The 27,996-nt window shown below is 37.0% G+C and overlaps 1 protein-coding gene across 2 annotated transcripts in view; it reads right to left on the bottom strand.

Annotated features, from left to right (window-relative positions):
* Nucleotides 1-27,359, bottom strand: part of ENOX1 (ecto-NOX disulfide-thiol exchanger 1) — a 275,313-nt gene extending 247,954 nt beyond the window's left edge. For both annotated transcript variants that reach the window (XM_026009602.2, XM_026009603.2), the window contains exon 1: nucleotides 27,215-27,359. The gene's annotated coding sequence lies outside the window, so the exon portion shown is untranslated. The remainder of the gene's footprint in view (nucleotides 1-27,214) is intronic.
* Nucleotides 27,360-27,996: the final 637 nt, after the last annotated feature.

Raw genomic sequence — 27,996 nt, 5'->3', positions numbered from 1 at the left:
ATTTCTTACTTTCTTTTCCCTCTTCCTCTGCCTATTAGTCTACTTCCTATTCTCTGCCTATTAGTCTACTTCCTAAAAGTTCACTTGACTTTATTTTCTATACCTATAAGGTATTTTCTATACCTTATTATATATATTATATATATATAATATATACATATTATATATATATACTGTAAGTTTAATTACCAGGAGCTCTTATTTTTGAATTGCTCCTTTTTTTAAATAGGATTCCCTTTTTATTTTGTGGATGTAATACTGTCTTCTCATCTATCTAAAGATATTTAGATTTTTAATAGTTTTTCTTCTACTTCTGAGATACCTATATTTATATTGAGCACTCAACTTCTCTCTTTTGATCTCTGTATTTTATTCTAGTTTTTATGTTGGGGCTGTATTCAAATATACCTCTTCCTCTTCATTTATATTCACTTATATTTAAGACACACATGTTTGTGTATACACACACACACACACATATACATACATACATACTTTGGAGCAGTGAGTTCCTACAAGACTAACTGGAAGCATTGTGTGGGGGACAGGCAGGGTATTTTTATTGTCTAGCAAGCATCCTTGTGGGGTAACTGGGTGGAGAATCCAGCCATTTTTCTGGGAATTCCAAACTCCATTCAGGTCATTTTTTTGATTTGTTCAGTTTCTCTAGATTAGAACCCTTTCACCCCTTGCCTAAAGAGCCTGTCCCTGGCACTAGGTGCTCTGGAGCTATGGAGCTAGAATAGTTCAGGAGGGTCTAACCCGCTCTCTATGGAGTTTCATTTAATTCTACTGGCTTCACGTCTCCATCCTGGGCCTAATTTCCTTGAGTTCAGAGCATCTCTGATTCACTTTAGACCAAGACTATGCCTCTAGCATCCAGCATGGCTAGAGAACTGGTAGGGAAAGTGTGAGGCAAGGAGAGAAAGAATGTCTAATTACTCCATATACTATGTTCCACCAACTATTCTGTAACACCTTGACTAATCCCTGCTTTTTGTTTTGTTTTTTGGGTTTTTTTTTTGTCTCACCTTCACGCCCTTCCAAGCCTCCCCAGGATCCTGCAGAATGAATCTGCAGGCTTCTCTCAGTATACCTCAGCTCCTCCTCCTCCACCACTGTCCCATCTTCCCAAAATCTGCTGACATCTCTTACTTAGCAGCACATCCTCCTTGGCTTGCTCTCTCTTGCTCCAATTCTCTGTTTATCTTTTTGTAGTTTTGGGGGAATTCTTTACTACAATTTCAGGGAGATTTTGGAATAAGAAAATATGAATGCGTGTGTTCAATCTGACAGAACACAAGTGTCCAGTCTTATAAATTCTTCTTGGGTTTTATGTGCTTATTATGTTATTTCTACTGCAGTCTAGTTTATTTATCCAGGTAATTTTAGGTTACCCCAAATGAACTACTAACTACCTGACAACTACTTTCAGGGAGGATGTTGCCAAAATCATTTCAACTCTCCATTATTTTCAAGGGAGTGTCATACAAAGTGAGTTGAACTCCTCTATGAACTTATCTTTATAGAGTCTCATTGTTATCTTGGCTCCAGAAGTTTGGACCAATAACAATTTGAGGCAGATGCCACATCAATTTCTCAGTACACAGTAAGGAAGGATAGAAGGGAGGGAAGAAGGAATGGCAGGAGAGAGGAAGGGAAGAGGGGAGGGAGAGATGGACGGATAGAGTGGTGAAGAAAATAAGAGAAAGGAACAGACGTTAAGAAAAGAATTAAAAAAAATAGTAACATGACTGGCCCAAATAACTATTTTAAGAAAAGCTACATAAGATCATTAAGTAACAGAAGAGACTGCAGAAAGTCATCTGCCATTAAGATAACTAAACAATGATCACTCAGATCACTCACTTGGAAGGCATTCAAGTAATGAAATCACTAAATGTTACTGTGAAACTCCATCCATTCATTCATTCCTTCAACAACATGTACCCAAAATTCATATAAAAACCACGAATATCCAGCAAAAAAATCCACATAAGAAATTCTCACTATAATATGCCCAGATTATCTTCCAATTATGTTCTTGTCCTTTTACTGCCCCCCAAAGTATCTATTTTTGCCTTAAGAATGCATATTTATGTGTATATACCAATGTATACTGTATATATATTCCTTACCTCAGTTCCAGAATAAATTTATATCAGCTTACTGGTTATCCTTTTAATATATTTTTATTTTTTGAGTACATTTCTTTCAAATTTGTCTACCTGAAATTATGTAATTCTGTCTATACCGTGCCATACTCAATTATGGGCCAATAACTTTTTTAAGGAAGTAAGTATGTTGTCAACAGCAATGCTTCTAATGTAGCTGTGATCATATCTTTGAGCTTGGTAAGATGAAAGACTCTGTAATTAGACTGACCTTGTTTTAAATCCGAACTCTTCCACTTACTGAATGTATGATCTTCAGAAAGCTCATAATCTCCCCAATAGGAAAAGAGACCTATTACTATCCATTTTGCAGGTTTTTATGAGGATAAAGAGCCTTTCCTAGTATAGGTGCCCAATAAATAAAAGCTCTTAAAATCAGGGCATAGGAAGAAACCTTTAACTTTCTAGAAGTACATCTTTTCTAAGTGAGTAGTTTTTACTTCCATTCTTAGGCATCACATCACTCGTAAACTGGTCCATTGTGAATTACTGAGGAATGATAGGGATAAATTCTTACAGGCAATTAGGGAAAGCAATTTGAAAGTGGGGGAAAACAGAGGAGGCCTGGAAAAAAATTAAAGAAAATACTTGACTCTGGATCAGTTTCTAAAACCTTCTGGGGACACGGTTTATTTAACTGAAAAATTGAGAAGCTGGATGAAGTTCCGCCAGACACTGATGATAAAGAGTTCTATGGTTAGGTAATTTTGGGAATATGTATTCATCTCTCCCATTTAAAGGTGCCACTTTGGTTTTGTTCTACCTGGCGAATTAAAAACTTATTTGCCTACAGATCATCCCCACATTTTTTTTCCGGTGCTACTTATTAACATATTTTGGAAAGGATGATGAGTTGACCTGCAGCTTCCCATTCTACAATGTTTCCCTGAGTGTTATGACCTCAGCCAAATGTTCTTGTTAAGGAAAAAAGGAAAAAATAATGTGTCAGAAGTTTTATTTATTGACGATTTCTTCTACAGCAGCATATAAATTTTCAAGTGGGAGAAAGTCTATCATGATTTCAAGGAAATTTCTAAGTATAGGCTAACATCTCATCTGCATGGTACCATCAATATCTCTGATCACCAACGCACCTACTGAACTGCTGCCAATTCAGTGGACTTGATTTGGTTATGAAGATAGTCAGATTACTGTGACACATCTGGCGATTTTGGCAACCAGTGAATGAAATGAATCAACAGTGTAGTGATCGGACTGGCTGCTCAGTGATCAACATGACCTGGATGGAAAATAACTGTGGGATAAATTAATCCTTAGGCTGCAGGACTACATCATGATACCAAAATAAAATTTAAATGGGCACTCATGGGCATAATTTTTAATGCTACAATTAAAAATTAAACTGTTAAAATGATTTGTTACTAAAATACTTTCACTTCTTCTATCTACCAACATTTCCTTTTATCAAAAGGAAAGGGCTGTGCTGTATGTTGCTGGGAATAATAGGATATACAGCAGGAAAGAGACCATAGAACCTACGAAAAAAGTTTCCAGAAGCAAGATGCTTTGTCACTAACTTTCCATGTAGCCTTCACTAAGTCTTTGTTTTCTTACTTGTAAAAATAACTATCCTCAAGGAGCTTATAGCTGAGTTGATTATATTTACAAATTTGGGATTTTCATTTAATGCCTTCTTACGTTACAAAATCATTCTTAATTTATCTACATAGCAGAGATAAAAGTGAATGAATATTTTGATGTTCTTTAATTAATTACATGAAATAACCACCCCCCTCCTTCATCTTAATTGCAGGAATTCTAACATAACCTGTTGCTATTTTTTTCCTTTTTTCTCTTGATATGTCTCTTTCCCCTCAAGGCTGCTAAGGTTTTAACGTGTTCTAATTATTTCTATCTTTTCATTAAATACCCTGCCTCAGAAGCATACTTTTCCTCCTTCTCAAATGGAAATTTATCAAAAAACAAAACTGTAGAATCCAAAGAATGAGTGTGTTGGTAGTAGGGTGGCCAATCAGCCTGGTTTGTCTGGATCTGATGGGTTTCTCCACTGTGTAGGGCTTTCTAGGCTAAGACTGGGACAGTCTCTGGGACACCATGACAGTGGGTCACCTTGGTTTGTAGCTTTAGAGAGGCTTGGATGCCTGCATCAGAAAGTTGCAATTTTAATCCCCCTATTAGGAGTTCTCTTCTTTCATTGCCAAACAGCTGTAGAAAGCAATCAGACACCAGATGGATGAATGAATTTAATGACCTTTAAGTTTCCTTTACACCAGTGGTTCTCAATTCTGGCTTCTTTCTAGAATCATCTGGTTCAGCTTTTTAAAATGATATTACTCTCTGATTTGATCTGAAGGTGAGTCACAATCATTAGAATATAGATTTGAAATTCCCCTGCTGATTTTAAGGTTACCGTGGGCTAAACAACACTACTTGGCATACATTCTGAGATTCAAACTCTAGGTCTAGTTAAGAGCACGGGAAATCTACTTTATGAGCTCAGACTTTTTAAATACTACATGCAAGTTTCCATTTCACATTTCAAACAAATGAGAACCCACAAACTGACTTTACATTTATTTCCCTGAGGATCATGATACCTAAGTTTCTGTTGTGTCATGTTTTCATTCTGACCATCAGAATTGTGACTTGTGTGTACATGTGTGGGTGTGCACAAGAAGCTGTACTGGGCACTGTGGGGGAGCTCACCGTGTAACACATGAAACGTGACTAAATGATGGAACTACTGCAGGTCATGATCTCAGGGTCCTGGGATTGAGCTCTGAATGAGGGTCTATACTCAGTGGGGTATCTGCTTCTCCCTCTGGCCCTTCCCTGCTCCTGCTCTCTCTGTCTCTCTCTCAAATAAATAAAGAAATCTTTACAAATAAAAGAAAATAAAATTATTTTGCACCATAAAAAATTAAATGATGAAGCCAGCGACCTCAAGAGGAGCTCAAAGAAGAAATGGCAATGGCCAGGACTGGCTGGAACATCTGCACAGGGCGGTAGGTAGGGTTTAGACAAGGCCTTGAGGACTGGTAGCATTTTAGTTAGAACCAGGAAAGGCAGGAAGCCTGGGTGGCTCAGTGGTTTAGTGCCTGCTTTCAGCCCAGGGCATGATCCTGGAGTCCTGGGATCTAGTCCCATGTCAGGCTCCCTGCATGGAGCCTGTTTCTCCCTCTGCCTGTGCCTTTGCCTCTCTCTCTCTCTCTCTCTCTCTCTCGGTGTGTCTTTCATGAATAAATAAAAAAAAAATAAAATCTTTAAGAAAAAACAAAAAAGATTAAGTTGCAAAAAAACCAAAACAAAACAGTAGTTCTACCTACCTTTGGTAGGTAGAAAGACACTTTTGAGTTAGGTTCAAAGCAAATATAAATATAATAAAAATAAAATAAAATAAAATAATGCAAATATATCTTTGAATGATATAATTCACATCCTGCACAGTGCAAACCATACTAGGGATGCCCGTAGCTCAATATGAGGCCAACTGCTGAGCAGGGGGTGGGGGCATAACCACTTTTTTGGCGATGACCACCCATGACACTGAAGAAGAGTACTGGACTGGCGGATGAAATGGCAGGTTGGGGACAGGCGTAGACCAGCCTGGAGAACACGTCACTGAACAGCAGTAAGAAGTCCCTGCCTTCTCTCTTGCTAGGCCCACTGAGGGGACCTAATAGCCCAGACATCAAAGTTGATGCTCTAGCAGTCATTGTCAAACTCTTGCTGTTCCCGCCCTATTCAACTGTATCCACCCAATGGCAAATAATCAAATGATTATTTAATGTTGAAGGAATACAGTTACAACAGAACTCATGCAAAAGTTATGCATTAGTTGTCACTTTCTGTGATTATCAATCACTGATTTTCAATTACTTTAATAATGCAATGGCCTTTTCATTGGACTTCAGAACAAAAGCACTACTGTTCCATTTGTCTTCACCTCCTAAAATAGTTAATTTTCCTATTTATTCCATTATCTGGTCTTCAAGCAAGATCTTAACTAAATGTCAATGAATGATCTGGGTATGCATCATCTCAGGAAGTCAGTTGGTAAAATTAACATTTAGAAGTAGGCACCACTGGTTATTTCACACATTATTAACTTATATTACAATTCAAATAAGCTTACAGCTGGCAAAAAAATCTCTTCTGTAAAGTGATCTCAAACATAATAGGCTTAATCAGAGATAAATTAAATTAGGCAGCCATGCATACTACAGCATATTAATTCTGAGTAGTTATTAAATACATTTTCTGTTATCAGTGGTGTGAACAACATTATATGCAAACAAATTCTTCAAGAGGGTAGCAAATAAAGTTTATGTCTGGGATGCTATGTGCCTGACATTTTCCCATGCCTTCTTATACCATTAAATAATCTTTTCTGCTAATAGTGGTGCTAGGTTTAGTTCCCATAAACAAGTCAACTTTACTCCCAGACAATTAAGCAAAAGAACGGCAGACAAAACTGCCAGGATGGCTTTGGATTTTTCCAAAGGGAACTTTACCTACCTTTCTAGGGCAATTTTTTAAAAGAAGGCAGTAGTGAGGCATAGCTGGAGTAAAATTGTCCAAAGTATAAGGTAGTGAATATTCATTATGTTAAAAAATGCTGCATCTCACTGTGTGTTTTGGGTAACCTATGTTGCCTGAGATTACTTAAAGAAGGAAATTTTTTTTTTTTACTTAAATTCAATTTGCCAACATATAGTAGTATATCATTAGTTTCAGATGTAGTTTTCAATAATTCATCAGTTGCCTGTAACACCAAAGAAGGAAATTATTAAGGTCGAATGCTATTTTGTAAATAAGATCCTATCATTCTCTTTTCCTTTCCTTACATAGTAGTAATCTAAGTCACCAACAAGCACTCAGATTCCATAAGCTAGCAAATAGTGCTTTTGTGAAGGAAAATAAAGATACATCTAAGCCTTTATAGACACACACATGCATACACACACACACACACGCACGCACACACAGTGTTCCTTGATATGCTTCTGCCATATTCTTGTTGTCTTATTAATCAATCAGGCCCTTTAATTTCTGTGTCCTGACGCAACTCAAGTTACTAGTTATGACCTCTCTGCCACCCCCAAGTCTGAGAAAAGCATTTGACGTTCTTTGCACTTTGCACATTTAAAACTCAATGTAAGGTGACAAGAACATTAAGCTGCCCAGTGAGCAAAATGTGCAACTAATCACTATCTGTCCTCATCCGTGGGTACAATAATTGGCAAATTAGAGTGCCTGAGAATAGCTGGCCCACCTGAATCAAAAAGTATCACTTTAAAAGGCTAATGAAGATGAATGTACGCAGCTCGCTTTACTGACAACTCCTTCAAACACCAGCAGACTGAAAGAGCAACATTATGGCACCCATTTAATTTACTGAAAGGTATACACACCTCGTGGAATTGTTGTTATTTAAAGGAGCAAAATCCAAACTCCTTCAATATTTTTTTTTATAGACATACAGGTTGAATTAGGCTATTACTTACTCCTCAAAACCCAGTGCGTTGCCTTTTACACTGGGAAACCAGAATCAACTTGCCTAGTGAAATGCTGAGTTTGTAGCTTTATGATAACTAGATTCAAATAAATGAAAATTCCACAAAAAAGGAAGTCACCTAGTTTTAGTAACCTTGCTACTGTTCATCCATCCACTATCCATTCATTTGACATGTGCTGAATACCTACTATGTCCTAGGCTGTTCTTGATATTTGGCACAAAGCAATGAATGACATCCTCTCAGGGGGCTTGTGAAGCACTGGAGGGAAGCTGTGGGCACGTAGACAGCTGTAGGCATCTGGACAGCGGATGGCATGTTATTGTGGAAATACTGCCAGAGGACCTCCCTCCCCTTAGAGACGTTGGAGAGGAGAAGACTCTTGAGCTGAATTCTAGGATGATATAGAAGGCATAAAATGGAAATTCTGAAGCTGAACAAACTTGAGAAAAATCTTCTAAGCTGAAAGAACAGCTCCGGCAAAATCAACACAAAGGTCGTGGTCTGCTTGAAGGAAAGAAATTGCCTTCAGAATATATGACGGAAATAAATACAGGAGGCAGGAGGTCAACAGATGATGAAGAGAGAGGTGGGCAAGGGTGAGAATACGAAGGGCACTGGAAGGCACGTCAAGGAGCTTGGGTTTAATCTATAGGTGGGTGTTCCTGGAATGGGTGCCAGACAACCCTACAGTCCTGGGGAGGGAGGGAGGGAGGTGGGCAAGGAGGGGTGGAGGGAGGGGGAGGTCAGGGAGTCGGGACTCTGGGTCCTGCTTTCAACCACAGCAGCCTTGCTCATATCTGTTTTATATCAGGCCTTCTTAATTTTTAAAGTAACTTTTAAAATTTGAAATAATTTTAGATTTAGAGAAAAGTTGCAAAGATAGGACAGAGTTCCCATAAATGCCTCACCTTTTATATCGCGGTGGCGCTTTTGTCATAACCAAGAAACCAACCCTGCTACGCTGCTATTAGCTAAACTCCAGCCTTCGTTCCTATCCCACCAGGTTTTCCACTAATGTGCTTTCTCTGCTCCAGCATCCAGGCCAAGACACCACATTGCATTTAGTCGTCACGTCTCTTTATCCCTTCTGATGTGTAATGGTTTCTCAGTTTTTCCTCGTTACTCATGACCTTGATGGTCTCGGCAAATATTAGTCACGTATTTTAGAGAAAGTCCTTCACTTTGGGTTTGTCTACTGTTTTCCACATGACTAGCCCAGGGCTTTGGGTTCGGGGAGCAATGCTGCAGAGATAAGGTACATTTTATATCGTGTCGTATCAGAAGGCGTAGGACATCAGTAAGACATTGCTTGTGACGCTCACTTTGGTCACTAGTGTTTACCAGGATTCTCCTCTGGAAAGCTACTGTTTCTCTTCTTCATATTTTCTGTTCCTGGGAGTCAGTTACTAAGTTCAGCTCACATCACAAGATGAGAATAAACTTTACTTCCTAGAGGGAGCTCTATCTGCCTATGGTATGTGCAATTATTATTATTATTATTTTTTTAGGTTTTATTTATTTATTCATGAGAGACACAGAGAGAGAGGCAGAGACGTAGGCAGAGGGAGAAGCAGGCTCCATGCAGGGAGCCTGATGTGGGACTCGATCCCAAGACCACGGGATCATGCTCTGAGTCAGGGGCAGGTGCTGAACTGCTGAGCCACCCAGGCGTCCCATGTTCAATTATTTTATAAGGAAGGTTTGTCCCTTCTTTTCCAGTTGTTGATTTGTTCAGTCACTTATTTATATTAGGATGAACTCATATATATTCATTTTGAACTTTCATCTGTAATCCAATACCATGTTATCTATCTTCTTGTTCAAATTCTTTAGGCTTTGGCCATTGGGAACTTATGTCCCTTTAATATCTGGCACAAAGAGATGTCCCCATTCTTTTGTTTTTTTTGAGCACAAAAAATTGTGCTTTAGGGAATACCAAATGCTCCAGGTTTATATTGCATTTTTACTGCTTTAGGGAATACCAAATGCTCCAGGTTTATATTGTATTTTTATTGCCTCATCCCTAGAACCAGCCATTTCCTCAAACATTCCTAGTTCCTTTTATTAGAGGGTGATGTTTGGAAATCAGTTTTTCTAAGTAATTTCCTGTTTCTTCTAGGCACACAGGAACTGGTGTGCCAGCTGCTCCTGGGGTAGCACTGCCCCCGGACTCTGGCAGCAGGAAGAGCTAGGAGATGTATGCATACCTTATATTGCGGTGCATACCTTATACCTTATATTCAAAGCCCAGGTAGACATACACACAAAGCTCCAGCTGTTCCTATACCTGTCTGTCTGTATGTATATTAGGCTAAACATGAGTTCATACTTGACATGTCCAACTCTGATCCAGCACCAAGGGGTTGGTTCCAGCCTTCCCTCCTTCCTAATCTGCAAAAGCCCCAGCAGGGAGAAACCTGGCTCTCACCATCCATTTCCTTTTTTGTTCAATTCCAGAATTTGAACCTTCTTTTAAAGACAGATTTCCACTACTTTAAGAGGAAATAAGGCCCCAAAAATACGCATGGTAGGAGAAAGTCATTAAATTATTTAATGTATAAAAGTACCATGATTATATTTGTATTTTTAGAAACACTGTCCTGTGATGAGTGGGAGATGGCTCAAAGGGGGCTGAGCCGTGAGGCAAGGATGCCGTGATTCTCCACATGGGGGTCAGGGGGGCAGACCTGCCATAGCTATGGAAATGCAGAAGAGGGAATCAGTTTCAGAGAGATTTTAGAAGATTAATGCATAGAAGCGATTAGATGTGGAAAGTGAGAAAGAGAGGTCAGAGATGAATGTGGATTAAATAATAGGGTGCACAGTGTGCTTTTATCTGAGTTAGAAAAGACACTGGGAAGAAAGGGTTTGGGAAGGAAATGACTAAGTCTGGGGCATTTTAAGTGGAATATCCATGTGGACATGATTCAAAGGCTTCCTGGAATGAGGTCTGGATTTCAAGAGAGTTGTTGAAGCTGTAGAAGTGAATTTCAGGGTCTTGAGCCCAAAAAGGAAAATGGCAGACTTTGGAACCGGATGAAAAGGCAGAAATGTATGAAGAACAAAGAATAGAAGATCAGTGGCAACAGCCACTACATGAATATTGACAGATACATGCCGAATTCTAACACAAAGAACAGAAAATGAAAAGGATTTTTGAATTAAATAGTATATACGGCTACATAAATATAATAGCACTATTTTTTTTTAATCATCATCACTGTAATTGTTTTGTTTTCACCAAATCATTTCATGTTTCTTATAGGCACACAGAAGGACTACAATTCCCACTAACCTTTGCATTTAGGTGTAAACATCACTAGGTCTAGCCAAAGGAATGTGGATTGCCACAGGTAGCTCTAGTCCTGAAAATCTCCCTTGGAATCCTCTACTTCACTATTTCAGGGTCTATTTCATTGGTATCAGGTATAAGTTAAAGTGAAAGATTCAAGAATAAAAGAGAAGAGCTATATGAGACACTTAATGGATGAAGGAAAAAAACTCCTGAAAAAGTTAAACACCCATTTATGATAAAACACTAACCAACTGGGAACAGAACTTTTCCAATCTGATAAAACGCATCTCTGAAAAATCCTACAGCTAAGATCTTACTCAATTTTTTTTAAAATTTTTTTTAAATTTTTTATTTATTTATGATAGTCACAGAGAGAGAGAGAGAGAGAGAGAGAGAGAGGCAGAGACACAGGCAGAGGGAGAAGCAGGCTCCATGCACCGGAAGCCCGACGTGGGATTCGATCCTGGGTCTCCAGGATCGCGCCCTGGGCCAAAGGCAGGCGCCAAACCACTGCGCCACCCAGGGATCCCCAGTGCATTCTTACTCAATTTTTAATGCAATAAAAGAGTCCTCAGAAAGTCAGAAGGAAGGCAAGGATGACCGATCTCAGCATTTCTGTTCAAGGAGGTTTGAACCACTACAACAAAGTAAGAAAAAGAAATAGAGCATAAACATTGGAAAGAAGCAAAACTGTCCCTGTCTGCACAGTTTATATTTTAAAAATCCTATGAAATCTACTAAACAATAATTATGGCTATTAAGTTTGTTAAATCACAGGGCACAGTTTAATTTTTATACTGAGATATAATTCACATGCTATATATTTCACCCTTATAAAGTGTACAGTACCTTGGTTTTTCGTATATTTACAAAGCTGTGCATCTGTTACCCTTAACTAATTTCAGAATATTTTCATCACTCAAAAAGGAAACCTGTACCATTAGCACTCACTCTTCACTCCCTCAAGTGCCTGATAACCACTCATCTACTTCCTGTCTCCATGAAGTTGTCTAGTCTGAACATTTCCTATAAAGGGAATTAATATAATACGCAGTCTTCTGCGTCTGGCTTCTTTCCCTTGGCATTCTGTTTACAAGGTTCATCCACATTGCAGCATCTGTCTGTATTTCATTCCCGTTTTTGGCTGAATACTATTCCCTTGCATGTATATGCCACATTTTGTTTATCCACTCATTAGCTGTTTGGATTTTCTATACCTCTGGCTATTAGAAATAATAGTGTTATGAACATCTGTGTACAAGCTTTTGTGTGAACATATATTTTCAATTCTCTTGGGTATCTATACCTGAGAGGAGAACTACAAGATCAAATGGTAATTCTATGATTAACTTCTTGAAGAAATGCCAAACTCTGTTCCTAAGTGGTTGCATTCCTTTTACATTCCCATGAAAATGAGTTAGGGTTCCAAATCTCTACATCCTCACCAACATTTACTATCATCTGTCTTTTTTGTTGTAGTAGTCCAAGTGGGTATCAAGTGCTTTTTTACTGTGGTTTTCATAATGACTAATGATGTCGAGCATCTTTTCATTGCTTATTTGCCATTTGTGTATCTTCTTTGGAGAAGTGTCTGTTCAACAATTTTTCCCATTTTTAAGTTGGATTATTTGTCTTTTTATTGTCGAGTTGTAAGAGTTCTTTATATGCTCTAGACACTAGACCTTTACCATGTATAGAATTTGCAAGTATTTCCTCCCATCTTGCAGGTTTTCTTTTCACTTTCTTTTTTTTTTCTTTTCACTTTCTTAATAGTGTCCTTTGAAGAACAAAAGTTTTTAATTTTGATGAAGGCCAATTTATCTTTTTCTTTTGTTGTTTATGCTTCTAGTGTTATATCTAAGAAACTACTGCCTAATCCAAGGTCATGAAGATTTATACTTATATATCCTTATAAAAGTTTTATGGTTTTAGCTTTTACACTTAAATCTTTGATTCATTTTTTAGTTAATTTTTGTGTATGGAGTAAATAACAGTCCAAGTTCATTGTTTTGAATGTGAAAACCTAGTTGTCCCAGCAAGTACTATTTGTTGAAAATACTTCTATTCCCCCATTGAGCTGTCTGGGCACCATTCCAATAAATCAATTGACCATAGATATATGGGTTTATTTCTGAACCCTCAATTCTATTCCATTGATCCATCTGTCTATCCATCTGCTGGTACCATATAGTCTTGATTATTGTAGTTTTGTAGTAAGCTTTAAAATCTAGAGTGAGTTTTTCAACAATATGCTTTTGCAAGATTGTTTTGGCTATTCTGAATCTCCTTATTTCAGAGAAAGTTTAGAATCCTCTTATAAATTTCTTTTAAAAAGCCAGCTGAGGGGCTCCTGGGTGGCTCAGCGGTTGAGCGTCTGTCTTTGACTCAGGGCATGATCCCAAGGTCCGGGATCAAATTCCACGTCGGGCTCCCTGCATGGAGCCTGCTTCTCCCTCTGGCCTGTGTCTCTGTGTCTCTCTCTCTCTCTCTTTGTCTCTCATGAATAAATAAATAAAATCTTTTAAAAAAAAAAAGCCAGCTGAGACTAGGGATTGCTTTGAATCTGTAAATAAAGTTGGGGAGAATATGATTATATTATTATCTATAAAAATATACTTTATTATCTATATAATGTAGATTGTATTTTGTGTTATATTCATACATTCACATCTTAACAACATAAGTCTTCAGTTAACATGTAGTGTCTCTCCACTTATTTAGGTCATCTTTAATTTTTTTCAACAATACTTTAGTGTTCACTGTCCATGTATTATGCTTCTTTTCTTATAGTTATTCCTAAGCATTTTGTTATTTTTGATGCTATTTTAAATGGAGCTGTTTTCTTTTTTTTTTTTTTTTTAATTAATTTTTATTGGTGTTCAATTTACCAACATACAGAAAAACACCCAGTGCTCATCCCGTCAAGTGTCCACCTCAGTGCCCGTCACCCATTCCCCTCCAACACCCGCCCTCCTCCCCTTCCACCACCCCTAGTTCGTTTCCCCGAGTTAGGAGTCTTTATGTTCTGTCTCCCTTCCTGATATTTCCCAACATTTCTTCTCCCTTCCTTTATATTCCCTTTCACTATTATTCATATTCCCCAAATGAATGAGAACATACACTGTTTGTCCTTCTCCAACTGACTTATTTCACTCAGCATAATACCCTCCAGTTCCATCCACGTTTTCTTAATTTCACTTTTAGATTGTTTATTGCTGATGTATAGAAATATAACTGGTGTTTGTATAGTGATCTATCTTGCAGCCCTTCTGAACTCATTCATTAGCCCCAGTAGTTTTGTGTGTATGTGAATTTCTTAGGATTTTGTCTATGTAGGACTGTGCCATTTATATATAGAATTCTTTTATTTGTTTTTTTCCAATATGGATGCTCTTTATTTCTTTTCTTTCTGTCTGTCTTGGCGAAAACCTCCAGTATATTATTGAATAGAAGCAGCAAGAGCAGATATCCTTGTCTTGTTTCTCATCTTAGGCAGGCAACTTTTTCAGTCTTTCACCAATAAGTATGATGTTCGCTGTGGGTTTTTCATAGATCTCCTCTATCATGTTGAGAAAGTTTCTTTATATTTCTAGTTTATTGAATAGTTTTATCACAAAACGTATTTGGTAAAATGCTCTTTCTGGTTCTATTGGGATGATTACATTGTTTTTGCCTTTTTTTCTATTATTATGGTATCTCACAATGATTCATTTTTGAATGTTATACTAGCCTTGCATTCGTGAGATAAACCCCATTTGGCCATAGTTGTATAATTTTCCTTACACGTTGTTTTATTTTATGTGATAGTACTATATCAAAGATTTTTTTGTCTTATATTCATAAAGAGTGTTTGTAGCTTTCTAATGGTATCAGAATAATACTAGTTTGGTATCAGAATAATACTAGTTTTATATATTAGTAGTAAGCAATTAGGAGATAAAAAATTAAAATTTCACCTAAAATATTAAAGATACATAAAATTCTTAGTAGCATGAAATTAGAAGCATATAAGAATTTTACACTAAAAACTATAAAATATTGCTGAGAAATATTAAAGAAGACCTATGTAAATAGAGAAAGAATGTATGCTTATATACTGGAAGGCTCACTATTGATATTTAATTCTTCCCAAATTGAGACTTAGATTCAACATATTCCCAATCACAACCCACTAAGCTGATTATTTTTAGAAACTGGCAAGCTAATTCTAAGATGTATATAAAATTTCAGAAGAACTAGAAGAACTATTGTAAAACTATTCTTTTACAATATTGTAAAAGAAGAATAAAGATGGAAGGCTTGCACTATTTGCCTTGAAGACTTACTATAGAGCTATGGTAAACAATACAGTGTGGTACTAGCATAAAGGGCAACAAAATCAATGGATAGAGTAAAAAGCTCAGAAATAGATATACGCTTATATGGTCACTTGATTTCTGAAAATAGTATTAAGGCATTCATTTCATTAGTGAAAGGAAAGTCTTTTCAACAAATGGGGTTAGAAGAATTTAATATTCTATAATATAGAAAATAATAAACCCAACCCTGACCTCACATAATACACAAAAGGTAATTCAATATGGATCATAAATCTTAACATAAAAGCTAAAACTATGAAGTTCTTTAAGGAAGCCATAAGAATTTAATTATTCTTTTGCCTTGGGGATTAAGTTATTTTAGGATCCAAAAAACAATATCCACGAAAGAAAAACACCAATAAATTACAACCCCCCAAATTAAAACTTCTGCTCATCAATAGATATCACTTGAGAGAACGAATAGGCAAGCCACAGAGTGGAGTTAAGAAATAGTTATGGAGTAGGTATCTGATTTTGTATATATGGTAAACCTCAAAAATAAAAATACAAACAACCCAATATAGAGATGAGAAAATAATTTAATAGACACTTTATAAGGGAAAATATATGAATGCCCAGTAAGCACATAAAGGTTTCCATAGATGAGTCATCAAGAAAAATACATATTACTTAACAAGAAAGTACCACTAAAAACCCACCAGAGTGGTTAAAATTCAAAACACTGACAACACCAAATGTTATGAAGGATGTGGAACAACTAAGACTATCATATATTGCTTGTGGGGATGTAAAATGGTGCAACCAACTTTGGACAAAGACCTGGAAATTTCTTGTAAAACTTACTATATATCTATTCTGACTTAGATTCTACTCTCTGATATTGACCTAATGGAAATGAGAGCCTATGTTTACAAAAAGACTTGCTCGGGAATGTTCATAATAACTTCATTTATAAGAGTCAAACCTGGAAAGAGTAAAGGTGTCTGTCCATAGAAGAGTGGATCAACGAGCTATGGAGTATGTATAGAATATGTGATCAGTCAGCAGGTATTAGAAATGCACCGATAAACATGGGGAGAGAGACGTCTCAAAAATGTAATACTGTGTGAAAGAAACCTAACCTAGAAGAGTATGTGGTGTATGATTCTGTGTACATGAAGTTCTAGGACCAGAAGGGATTTACTCTGGGTGGTTGAAGAGGGCTGGGGAGTTGCAGAGAAGGGTAGGAAGGAGTTTTCTGAGCGATGCAGATCTGAGTAGCACTGGTATCTGTCGGCATTTGTCAGAACTCATGGAAATGTATACTTGAGATCTGTGTGTTTTATATAAATATATATTTTGCCTAAAAAAAGAATTATAAAAAACCATAAACTTTGAATTCGAGTAATGATATATAAGCTAAAGTATTTGGGAGGGAAAATGGTAGTGATGTCTACAACTTATTAAAATTTGTCCCCAAATAAGATGGATTCGTGGATGGCTAAGAGGGATGGAATGGTAGTGGTGGGTATATGAGTGTTCCTTATAAACTTCTTTCAACTTTTCTTTACAGTTAAACATTGTCATGATAAAATGTTGCAAAAGAAAAAAAATCATTAGAATTGGAGTCTTTCACAATAAATAATAAATGAACTAAAACATCAAAAGAAAAAAGAAGAAAGCAATCCTAGCTTTTTCTAAGATATTAGCCATGTGAATTTGGCAAACTATTTAAATAGTCTAAATTTCCTTATTTCTAAAATATAAGCAATAAATAATACTTCCTATACAGGATTATGAAAGGACTATAGTTGCTGATATACATAAAGAACAGTTCCTGGGACAAATAAGCACTGAGTAAATGTTTTAGCTACTATTTTTAGTGAGCATGGAGTGCCTGTGGCCATAAACGCACAGAAATAAAATGTCTCAAAAACAGAAGAGGAGGACAATGTTTGCAGATTTCATGAAACCAATTGTTACGCTTGTTGCATAGATAAAGTCAGATTCACTGTGATTTTTTCTTATGCATGAATGTCATTTATTAGGACCTCAAAGTGAATGAGCTAGTAGAAAGGAAATACTATATTTTTGAAAACCCATAAAGTGTATTTTTAGAAATGGTATTTCCTTGACTTTCATTCCAGGAAAATGCTAACACACGGCATGAAGCATGCTGGGCCCAGAAAAGAAAGCCTGCCAGATGCCACAGCAATAAATAGAGTGAGTCCTTGGAGAGGAAGCGTAAAACGAGAAAATGTAGCATTATGTCTCCCAAACCCTTCCCATCTGGTATTTAGCCCACTGAAGTCATGGGGTTTTTGGAAATTCACCCTTGTAGGCCACTTTTAATTAATTTTCTTATTTATTTGTTCAGCAAACACTTAAATCACAGCCTACTTTCGGCACAGTTCTATGCCTTGCCCTCTTAGGAAAAAAAAGTTCTAAGTGCAGTAAAACAAGAAAATAGTGCTATTTACACCCCACTACCTCCTTTTTCAGTATTTGCTTTAAAAATACAATTTTAGCATTTTTAATCAATAGATGAAGCAACCACATGTTTTCATGAGTGACAGAAATTCTCAGGCAGAAAAGAAGGTATAGTTTATGTGGGTTATATCCTACCTTCCTGGGAAGTGCATAAGCAAAAATACGTTTTTATAAATGATATTTTCTATAGTGCTTATAAATATCATTTTTATAAATGCATATTATAAATGCAAGTGGAATATTCTTTTAAGATTTTATTTTATTCCTGAGAGACACAGAGACAGGCCAGAGACACAGGTAGAGGGAGAAGTAGGCTTCCTGTGGGGAGCTGAATACAGGACTCAATCCCAGGACCCTGGGATCATGAACTGAGCCAAAGGCAGACGCTCAACCATTGAGCCACCCAGGTGCCCTGCAAGTGGAATTTCTTAATGTGATATCTTTTGTTAAACTGAAATTTAGTAATGCTTCTAATAAGAAAACTGACCTCTAGAATGTTGAAAATTGTTTCATCTTATTATGACCGCTGTTTCGGGGGTTGTCAAATATATATATTTATGATAATTCCAAGAAACTGTGATTAATGGATTTTTACCCAGGATTTTAAAACAACAAAAGAAATTCTCTTAAATGACAGGAAAAGTACATTCCATTCCCTCAACTCATCTTTATTTTAGGATTTATACTTTCTCTGCTAAAATTTGGGATGGAATTTCTAACAGCGATGGCATTGTTCAGTAAATAGCACTCCTTTGTGTGTGTGAAACATTTCAAATGAATGGAAATGGTCTCAGACTTTTTAATCTGGAAAACTTTTGCCTATAGTATTTATTCAAATGTTTATACTTTCAGGGAAGAATTTAGAAAAATGTCTTTCTCATAAAAATATGTTGTTCCTTCGTGTCTATTTGAAAAGGAACTCCCTCTCCTACCTCTGCTGCGTGGGCACACGCGCGCGCGCACACACACACACACACACACACACACACACCCTATGCTATCAATAGAAGCTAAAGATAAAATTAAAGAGACACAGGCTGCATGCCAAATTCTGGGATAATAGGGAAGAGGAAGCTGGTTGGCAATCACCTCTCCTACCTCTTATCTTTTCCTCCCACTTATCTCTCCTGGGCTGGAGGGCTGGGATGTCCATACTCTATGACCTCTTTCTTGAGTGGAGACATGAGCTGGGAGTTAGCTGCCCTGTGCTTTAATGTCTTATTATTCTTTCCCTCGAGTGAAACCTTACTGTTCAGGGGAAATAAAATGTTCTATGTAAATGAAAATAGTCACTTGGAAATCCTCTTTCTGGATTTCACCGCCAATATACCTGTAATTTTAAAACATCCTTTTGCTTTAAATAGTAATACATTTATCGGGCAATTATATTAGGAGATGTATACTCAAAATTTACTGCTGACTTTAGGTTAATCTACTGTTTTCTAAATTAATATACATGGTTTAGGATGGTAAAAGGCCAAACTTTTGTAATTCCTCCCAGAGTGCATCATCTTAGAATAAAATTATTAGGAAGAAGTTAGGGATTCATGAAGCAGGATGGAGAGGGTTTTGTTGTTTTTTTTAAAATTTTTTTTTAAATTTTTATTTATTTATGATAGTCACACAGAGAGAGAGAGAGAGAGAGAGGCAGAGACATAGGCAGAGGGAGAAGCAGGCTCCATGCACCGGGAGCTTGACGTGGGATTCGATCCCGGGTCTCCAGGATCGCGCCCTGGGCCAAAGGCAGGCGCTAAACCACTGCGCCACCCAGGGATCCCAGTTTTGTTGTTTTTACTACTGTAGTTACTACTGTGTTTGAGAGAATATAACTATCCTTGAGATTAAACATCACATAATTCCAACAAGTGAGCTCTCTCTGGTTCACCCAAATTAGGGAGCTTTCCCCATGTTAATTTTGTCTCTTTCACAAGCAACCTTGAAATTCTTTGTCCTTCTTTAATTATTTATGTCTATATCTCAAGTAGTAAGAGAATACTTGAAATTTACAATTTTTCTGGGTTCCTAACACTTACTGGTTTTGTTTTCTGCCTAGACTTGTTAATCTGATTTTGTTTTCAACACTTTCAGGAATGATGTATTACTTATCTTTACATTTTGCATCGTTTTTTCTATACTAAAGAATCCAAATTTAAGTTTCAATTTACTCAAAATGAACTTGCTGGTCCTCGAATCTAAATAAGAACCCAGACTTTTTTACTCTTCTCCATTTCATTTCAAACTTTAACAGACACTTTCTCAAATTATATTTGAAAAATTTACAATCCAACATCATTGGATTGGTGGCCTGGTTATTTCTTTTCCTTAAAAAAAATTCTAAGGGCTCTGATTTAAAGAAAAGGAAAAGAAATATAAAGGAATGACAGAAGGCCTATTACTACTGGACAGATCTTCTCATTTTCTTCTGCAGTTCCATCTTGGATGGTATCAGAACCCTGCTGTCCAGCTCCTGGGAGAATAAGCCTCAAGAGGAAGGCAAGGAAGTCTATAGATCTGGTGACAATTTGAGCTGAGTCCCAGTGCAACACCTCGGAGGCAGATAGATGAGCAGAGTAGGTATTTTATTTTCTAAAGGATAATCTGCTGAAGTGAAGAGTGTATGATTTGTTGGAATTTCACTACACTTATTAACAAATATGCCAAATGAGAACCTGGGGCCATCTGCAGATCTATCATTACAGTGGGTGCTGATAAAAATCATACTTTAATGTTGAAAATAGCTCTAATGAATTCATATTGGGAATATTTGTACTACCAGAACAAGTTCTACTTAAAAGCATACATGAGTTATGATTGAAAGCATTTCCCTGCTGGTTCCAGACATACAGGAAAGCCTAAGTGTTACGGTGAAGCCCAGCAGCAGAGCGGCTATAGGTAATGTGTGAAAGAATTTCTGACAGCAACTCTATATCCTGAAGACTTAGACTCAGTTATAAAAGTCTGCTGAAAACTAAAGTTGGCCCAAATTTTAGCTTAGTAGAGCTCCAACAAATATAGTGAAAAATAAAGGTTAAGGGGTTAAAAAACCCCTACAGACTTGACTTTCAGAAAAGACCACAGCATTGCTTGCCAGGGAGACGAAAGGAAATTCTCAATACTTATTAATCTTTTTATATAGAAAATTACATTTGGCAAGTGGTAAGATAATTTACGGTATAATAATTTCCAGCATCTTGAAGGGGATAAATAATTAAAAGGGTGAGAATTGAACCCAGGAAAGGTTCTGTCAATTCTCGAAATAATTGCTTTTACTCTTGAATTTTTCAAAGTTGCATTTTTTTTAGTGGTGTCAACTGGGTCAGCCCGCAGTCACATACAAAAACATGACTGACCAAAAAAAAAAAAAAAAAAAAAAAAAAAGAGCTTTAATCTCTTAGAATAACAAAATGGAAAAGAATATGAAAGTAGTCTAAGCTCTAATCCATACAGTTCTTGAACTTTTAAGAGTAGACACTTGTTTCTATAGCCTTGAATAATCTACGAACCCGAAACAGAGACTTTAATTCTAATAACTCTTGAAAATTCATTCTCTCAGTTAACTCTGACCTTTCGTTTGTTTTTACACCTCAGTTTTCAATCACAGGAGGTCGAAATGTTGAAGTTAAGTGTTCTAGTAGATGAAAGATGATTACTAGGAAGGCTAAAATACCTCCGAGTCAAATGACCACATAACCTCTACAAATATTTATTACTGTAGCCTCTACAAATATTTATTACCTTGTTTATTCATTCGACCATTCAACAAAGATTTATTTAGCATGTGCTAGGGAAAACACTCACAAAGCAACCCTAAAACCTACTACAAAAGTACAAATACATATTCCTTTGAGGATTTTTGATGGTATACTTTTTTTCAAAGGCACCAGACATTAAATATTTACCTTTAGATCTTGAAGTTTTCAACATTATATCTAAATTTTTTTAAATCACATTTTTCTAATGTTGTTATGAAACCAAGAGACAAAAGGAAACGCTTTTTCTTGGTCCAATGGAAAAGAAAAGGCCTCCAACACGAGTTGACCTCTGAATGGTGGAGTGTAAAAAATTGTGCAAATGTACTTTAAATACTATCTCTCATGGATGCCAACTGAACCTCAGAGCCTAAGGGCTGGAAGCAATCCCTTCTTCCTTCTTTCACTCTCTCTTTGCCTTTGCTCTATTTCTTCTGTCTTTTCTCACTGTTTACAAATTTATCCTTGAGTGAGATGGAACCGGTGAATCCACATTAGAAAATGCCCATCAGAATAATCAAGAGGTAAGGATGAAGGCACAGAACAAGATAGAAAATGTTGCTGACAAGAAGGAAGAAAAGGTTTTGTAGTAGAATTTAAAGGAGAAATACTTCTCACGTGCCTATTCTGTGGCAGGCAGGATGCAGCCACACCACGTAGGAAACCCGTATTATCTACTGTGAATAATAAAGAGGTAAAAAATGAAGACTGGTAAATGCTCTGAAAAGACAGATATACTTTATTTAGGAGACAACACAATAATCAACTACTAAGAATAAGCCCATGTCCATATATTAATAGAGAACCTTAAAAAAAGAACAATGGTGAGGAAAAACAAGTTGCAAAGCTACAAATTCAGTATGATCTTACCCATTTAAAAATAATGTTCCATATATTTATCCATATTCAGATTTATATTAGTTATGGATATACATCTATTATGTCTACATCTGTACTTCCTAACCAGTAATACATAATATTATATAATATAAATGGAATAATATACAACAATTTTATAAGAGTTAATATTACCTCTGGGGATGGATGAACAGGAAAGATGGAAAATATTTTAGCTTTAAAACACAGAGACAGAAACAACAAAAAAGCCCACCGAGACCCAAAGCAAAAATGATAGTATAAATATGTTAAAATATGGGGGTGGATACATAGGCTTTTTATTTTCTATAGGTTTAAACCATTTCATAGTAAAAAATGTATTTAAAAAAATTGTGGTTTAAAAGAAAGATGCTGTAGACATTTAGGCAATTAGAATGAACTATTCTAGTAAGTCCAATTTTCTTACTTTTGAGCCTAGAATATACAAGGCTGATTATTTTCCATCTTTAGCAAGAGGAACAATGGAGAGTTAATGTAGAAGAAAAGACTGTCCTTGATATGATAAGTCAGTGGCACTTTTGGCAAATGGATGGTAATTTCCAGATGGAAGTGAATTATCTGAACATAATTATATTGAATCCTCTAGCTTTAAAAGAGCATTTCAATCATACACTATCCATGTAAGTCACTCTTTTCTTCCTTATGGGGTGTGGATGTGAGGTTTAAGGGATGGTTAATGGATGCCACATTTTCATTGCTGCTAAAAATGTATAATTAGAGTTTGGATTTTGGAATAACAATTTGCACATTTAAAGTATTGATTAGCTGTTCATGACCACACTTGACTTCTTTTTTTTAACCCATCACAAAGACTTTCTTTCCTTTCAAAATTGCCATTAAGCATTTTTCAAATGTAATTCCAAGGAGCGCACAGGGTACTGAGGCACTCTAGCAGGAAGGAAACTGACTAACATTTCATTAACTTTGGACCATTTGCATTCTTAGAATTAATAGCAAAGAGCCAGAGAGGTTTTTTTTACTTAAATCATAATGGTAAATAAGCCTGAAATGTTTCACTAGTGAGGCAAGAGTCACGAGATATATTGTTAAATATTGAAAATATATCACAGACACAAGTGGTATTACACCGTACACATTTTTCTGAAAAAGTAGTCTCCATGCATGAGGATTAGATATATACCCACAATAAGAGGGCATATTGACCTATAATTTTCAATATTACATCCTTGTATTTTTTATTATATGCTATTTTTTAGCTAGTAGAGGAACATGGTCTCATAAAGCTAATATTTATTCTTCCATGTTTATAGAGCTAGTAGTGCATTTCAGGAAATGAGAAACTCTGAGAAGTCAAATATGACTTGGTGTCTCATGCACAAAGACGACAGAACAGGAAAATCACCATGTTTAAAAAAATCTGACTGAGGAACTCTATCATAAAGCTTTCAATAGTTAAATAAGGGAAGCCTTTGCTGTTATTATTTCTCTCTTCATACATGTAAGCCTTTTTAGGTATTTTAATCTTCTCACGTGGGATTCTTCATTTTACTAGAAAACAGAATCCTCTTGTCCAGTCCCTATTTTCAACTCTACACTTCCCACATGTATTTTATAGAAGCTAAGGCAGATACTTATTAAGTATCATCTATTATAACAACCCAGATACTCCTACTTAGAATTATATCTGTAAGTGATGAATTCTCATTTTGTTAATAAGTAACCTCTGTAGTAGGGAATTCAATGATTTCTTATGCTAAATTTAAAAAAATCGTAGTGAATGAGAATTTATTTTTCTATGGAAAGGTCCCTCTATTACGGTAAATGTCTCAAGAAATCAGAGCCTTTTAAAAGAAAATTTGAGAAAGAGAGCTCTACATATTACATATTACAATATATTTCTAGGATGTGCTTTCTTTATTTTAAGATTTTATTTATTTATTTTAGAGAGAGAGCGAGAGCGAGTGAATGGGGGGAGGGGCAAAAAGAGAGGGAGAGAATCTCAAGCAGACTCTGCTGAACACAGAGCCCGATGAGGGGCTCGATCTTAGCACCCTGAGTTCATGACCTGAGCTGAAATCAAGAGTCAGATGCTTGGCCAACTGAGCCACCCAGGGGCCCCAAGAAATCACAGCCTTAAGAGACCTTCTGTGGGAGAAATTTCCTGCAGCTCAATCGTTTTTACATTCTTTCAATTTACAACTCTCCTTGGGACCTTGGAGGGATCCAGAAAGATAAAAGTCATCAAATCGTTTTCTCATTCTCTGCTTGAAGCATGAAGTCAGAGCCATCATTAAGGGAGGTTCGAAAAGGGAGAAACGTTGATGGAGGGTGGGTGAGCCAAGGGATATTGGACTGAAGGGAGGGAGAGTTTCAGCTGCAATCAAGAGCCCTTTAAGTTTCTCAAAACTGATCCTCGAATTTCTGAGGAAGGCTGTGACATGGAGTAGGGAGCTGGAACTGGGGTGGATGGTGAAAAGCAAGTGAAGAAATAATTCCTTTTTTACTTACCCTTTTCAATCTTCCCTCAGATGTCAGCTTTTCTCTCTCTCTCTCTCTCTCTCTCTTTCTCTCTCTCTCTCTCTCTCTCTCTTTCTCCCCTGGGTGACTGAGCTAATACATTTGCAACATCAACCCCACTATTTTCTTTGGGGTCTAGGTCCTCTCTTTCCCCTAAATTTTTAGAGCTGCCCTCTCTCTGCTGTTTTCCTGCACTGAGCTCTGATATCTTTCCCATCGCCAATGTTCCCATATCAAACAACCGTGATTTCCTTTAAACACCAAACCAGAAATTCTGATTCTCCAAAAGAGTATTCATATATGCATGTTACTATGTTCCTGGAAAGCTGAGAAATACATGTGAGCCCAGAGTAGAAGTACGATCGAGTGGGAAGAGAATGGTACACACTATTAAAAACTGGAGTCCCGGCCTAGCCCTACCCTTCGCTCAACTCTTGCTAAGTTTCAGCATCCTCAGTTCCAAGGTCTTCCCTGGTCCTCTGCAGGCAGATGTAGGAGGTCTGACTCTGGTTATCTACCACAATGACTGGGGGCTGAGGGAGCTACTTGTCTTTGGTTCTTGGAAACCAGGGCTATTGCCCATTCTAAAACCCATAGGGCAATCTTGCATCAAAAATAACTGCACCCCTTGAAATGTCAATAATGGGCCCCCACTGAGAAACACTGATGATTTTTAATGTTCCTTCAATCGGTCTGGACTCCTAAACTTAAGTGGACTATAGAGATCTTTAGAGACTCAGAAAAGAACTTGTGAGGGTAAGTAAATATTTGGATTATACAATTTCATAGAAAAAAGTTCAACAAAATGGGTTCACTTCCCTGGAAGACAAAAAAGGTGACCTGAGAAGTGAGTCTATGATGATGATACAGGATTGAGGAGTGGGGGGCAGCTCTGACCAGAAAATTCTCTATCTTCATGAGAGAAGGATGCATTGTCATGCTGGGAGGTCAGGAATTACTTCGGCTTTCTTGGCAACAAGGTTTCTAAGAAAGGAGAATCTATATCAGGTTCCAAAAGGAAAGTGGATACCCAGGTAGGAAGGGTTTGAAGACAAACAGGTTCTCATTGATTTCGGACAGTTCAAGTGGGATCTGGCTTATAGAGGAGGGAAGAACATTTAGGTAACTTCTGAAGTCCTTTCTAGTGCTTCTGTTTCTATGGATACACTTATTAGGTTACTACACGCTACGATTTGCTACCAAATTGACAGACTGGAGAGATGAAGGTGGAGGCACAACTTCCCAACCACCCTCTCCCCCAGTACATCCTGTGCGCCTCACCCTTCAAAGTGAGTGAATCATGAGGCCCGACAATGAAGGGTGCAGTGGGAAAACTGGAATCTAGCCCAGCACTGCAGTGAAATCCACTTTGATTTCTCAGTAGAAATAAAAGAAATAAAAAGAAAACCCACAGAAAAGGGCCATTAGGGGAGAAAACATTTGTCACTGTGGACAGAATAAAAGTCCAACCAAATGAAATAAACGCCTGTGGAAAAAGCCATGTCATTCTAGGGAAAGTACGATGTTCCTTCTCCCTTGCTCTTCATTTAGTTTTCGTCCACTCAATGTACTGAGCTTTACCCTCTCCCCCGTTTATTTTCCATCGATGAAAGATGCATGGATTGAATTCAGCCTTTGGATAGGTCTTTGTCGGGAAGACCTTTGTACTTCCAAAATAAAAGTGTTTAGCTTGGTACTATCTCAATGGCAAAACATGTACTTCCAGAATAAGATGCTTGCTGTGCTAGCATGCTTTTTTATTGAGTAAGAAACAATATTGTTAGCAATTTTTCAAGCTGTTAATATACACATATTAAACAGCAACAACAACAACCCTGTTCTATCATTATAAATCATAGGGTGAGTACCCCTTGGTGGAAAGAAATGAAAACATTCTGGCCACTGAGGCTTTCTCATTTAAAAGCTGTCATAGTAATAATACTAGTTGATATTGACAAATGCAGTTTTGATTTTTTTAATGTTTCAAAATATAATTTATCCACAGGCGTCTAATTGATAATACTTAACAAAATCTGATATATATTCTAGACACTCAATATAAATTTACTGAATATTCAGTTAGAATTTATGAACACAAAAATAAAGTGTGTCTTAAGCCAATGTGGGGGATATTTCATTTTTAATATCCTTGTAACATCCTACAGGGTATATAGTAGTAAGTATGAGAAGTAGCATATCTATCTACCAATGAAATAAAAGGCTTATAATCTATGCAAAATCTATTCCAGAATAAGACTATTATCCACTTTAAAAATACCTCTCAAAATTAATAATATCGTCACTAAGAGAAATTTTAAAAAGTAGCACGAACCTTAAGACCTCCAGCGGATCAGAAGACAAGTATGGTCTCTGGAGGATCTGGTTGAAACAATATATTCACAAAAGTCTTTTAAATCGAAGCTGTTCACAAAGGGAGTCCCGAGGAAGACGGTGTGGCTCTGACATGCCAGTCGCTTCTGGAAGGAAAGGAAAGCACGCTATTAGGAAGTATCCAAGTACCATTACTGCCGGTCTCAGCTATCATGGGGTCTCTAGTAGCACCTACTGCTATTATTAATATAATGGCATTAGTTTCTGCTACCTTATACTCTCAAAATCTTATTCATAAATGGCAGGGTGGGACAGTAATCTCTCAGGCTTGTATCTAAAAGCCTTTGAAGAATAAAAGAGTATTTTACTAACTCTACTTTTCCCATCATCTAAGCAGGGTGGGACTGAAGACCTGTGCATGGAGAATGAGCAGAGAGGCAGCGATGCTGGATTCACGGAGTGCCTGTCAGCACAGCAAGAGGCTGTGCAAGGGGCTGTGTGTGTGTGTGTATACATATATACGCATATACATACAGGCTTTTTAATCTGAACCACAGGGCTGCAATTGGAGTGTCCTGGCTCCATTTCACAGGTGAGAAAACTCAAGTACAGACTCCTGAGGTCAGGCTTAGAACCCGGTCTGTCAGAGCCCGAAGGCTTCAGGGCTGGCTCTTTCCCTCACTTTACTCTGTGGCCTATGTGATTTAGGAAAAACATTTCTAAAGAAACGTTTCTAAAGACAGGAGAACAGACAATGCTGCGATTTCTTAAATTAATTCAAGT

The sequence above is a fragment of the Vulpes vulpes genome, chromosome 6 (genome assembly GCF_048418805.1).
Source record: "Vulpes vulpes isolate BD-2025 chromosome 6, VulVul3, whole genome shotgun sequence".
Taxonomy (NCBI): Eukaryota; Metazoa; Chordata; class Mammalia; order Carnivora; family Canidae; genus Vulpes; species Vulpes vulpes.
The sequence above is the reverse complement of the archived record's forward strand: the minus strand, read 5'-3'. Positions and strand labels throughout refer to the sequence as shown.